This window comes from Meleagris gallopavo, chromosome 23, assembly GCF_000146605.3.
Source record: "Meleagris gallopavo isolate NT-WF06-2002-E0010 breed Aviagen turkey brand Nicholas breeding stock chromosome 23, Turkey_5.1, whole genome shotgun sequence".
NCBI classification, from domain to species: domain Eukaryota; kingdom Metazoa; phylum Chordata; class Aves; order Galliformes; family Phasianidae; genus Meleagris; species Meleagris gallopavo.
The window spans coordinates 874,300-876,598 of record NC_015033.2 but is presented as its reverse complement, the minus strand read 5'-3'; positions in this window follow the sequence as shown (position 1 = coordinate 876,598).

Here is a 2,299-nt window from a genome sequence, read left to right as displayed (position 1 = left end):
TAAATAAGCAATGTGGCAATCCCAGCCTGGTTTGGGCTGCCAGGAAATTCACTGGAGAGATATTAACATTGAAATATGTGAGCATGTTCACACGGAACATTTGTTGTATAACTCTGGGCTCCAATAAAGGCTTGTATAAATTATTCATTTTGTAACTGAGATGAAATGCCAAAACCCAAATCGGGGGGCTGCTTTCATTGCTACCGGCCCCTGTTGGCAGCAAAGCCATCGAGGCTGTCAGCACAGCAGCTGAAAGGAGCAGGCAGCCCATGTTGCCACCGACCTCAGAGCTGCCCTGCAGGGCTGGATCCTGCTAGCAAGGAGCGTGCAGTGCTGGGAGCCCCTTGCAGGGAGCCTGCAGGCTCAGGGGTGTTTGCTGGAGCAACCCATCGTGTGTCCTGCAGCGCTCAGAGCTGCGGGCAGTGAGCACACGCAGGGTGGTGGTGCAACGTGGAACGGTTTTAATTCTCAGGGCCAGGCCCTGAATCAGCATCTGGCACTTGCAAACCCTCTGCAGCACCGGGTGGTTGGGTTGAAGGCACACGTGGGTGATGCAGCACCAGGAACACGGCTGCTGCCCCGGAGCAGGGCAGAGCATCGCAGCTCTGTGCCCTGCCCACGCCTGCACGGCCCAAACCCTGCACAAACCCATCTGGCAGTTGTCATGGCAACCCCTCTTCTTAAACGCTGCTGTTAAGCAGGGATGTGGAATCACTGTGAGCATCATCAGGGCCATGGTGACACTGTGTTGCCCACCGTGCCCTGTACTAACAGATTCCAGGCTCACCTGGCTGCATCTCAGCCACAAGGAGAGGTGCCCTGCTGTGCTCCTGCAGCTGCAAGCCTTAAGGAACCAGCTCCCAGTTTGCAGATTACTTTTTTACACTCCCATTGCTTGCAGCACCCACAGCCCCAAGGTGCAGCTGTAATTCATCCCCCATGCACCCCTCCCTCCTTATATCTCCCCCTTTTCAAGTGATGAAGTAGGGCATAGAGCTTCCAAGCAGCAGAACAAGGCAATGGAACAGGGATGAGAGCTCGGGAGCTGCTTGTTCCCTTCATCTGAAGATGGGAAGCCCTCCCAGCACAACTCCAACAGCCTCACCTCCAGACCTGTCCATCCTGACCCTAGGAATACCTTTCAGCCCCTAGCAGCCACCCTTGAGCACAATCCCACCTGCAGCTCTTTATACCCTTGTACCTGAGGGCTATCAGGTGCTCTGATGCCTCCTTTAACCCCCTCCTGCCCAATTGTGATGGCTGATCACATCCTGAGATGCCCAGCACAGCACAGCCCTTGCACAGCCCCACCATCCTGTGCTACCACTGGAAGTTCTTCTTCTAAACCATAACTTTTTATGGCAGCAGCTGTCTCTGCCTCCAGCAGCATTTTATGGATCGTAAGAAAGGCAAAGTGGAAGCTTCCCTCTTTGTTTTTTTGGAAGCAGATCAAACAGCACCGGGCAACCCGCTTGGGGTGGTCTGGGCAGGGACAGCTGAGGATGCTGAGCAGCTGTGATGGCATCGTGGTGCTGAGCAGCAGTCTGTATCAGCTCTCAGCTGCCGGGTGGGGAATGGTTTTATCGCACAGAGCGCTAATAGGAGTTTTGTATAGGAGAGAGAAATGAGAGGCGAAGCTTCCTATCACAATACTGAGTAATGAAATTAAGAGAGTAATAATTACCAGTGCCTGAGACTCCAGGCAGAGCGATCCCCAGCAGAGCCGTATTTGGGTGTCTCCGCTCCCACAGACATCCCCCATCTCAGGCTGCCCCCAGCACGTGCCTGCAAACCTCAGCACTTGGATGTGTGGGATTTGAGGAGATCAGTGGCATTGGAAATTAAATCTGAAATCACGCCCAGAGTGAGAAAAGTCCTGCTGACCCCTGGTGCACACAGACAAATGCTGAACTAAATGGAGAGGGCAGCAGAAAGCAGATGAGTGGTTTTCTGCTATTCCAACCCTGTGTTGAGGAGCTCACAAAGCTTTTGGGTTCACCAGCCCTTGGTGTATGGCCGTGTTCCCACGGCAAGGCTGGGACACGAGTCCTTCAAGGGACCAAGAATAGGATGTGAGATGACGGCCTCAAATTACATCAGAGGATCAGGTTGAAGAGTAGGAAACATTTCTCCAAAAGAGTGGTGATGCATTGGCACGGAGTGCCTGGGGAGGCAGTGGGGTCACCGTCCCTGGAGGTGTTCAGTGTGGAGATGTGGCACTGAGGGATGTGGTTACTGGGCATGGTGGGGTGGGTGGGGGTTGGACCTGGGGATCTTAGAGGTCTTTCCCAAATGAAAA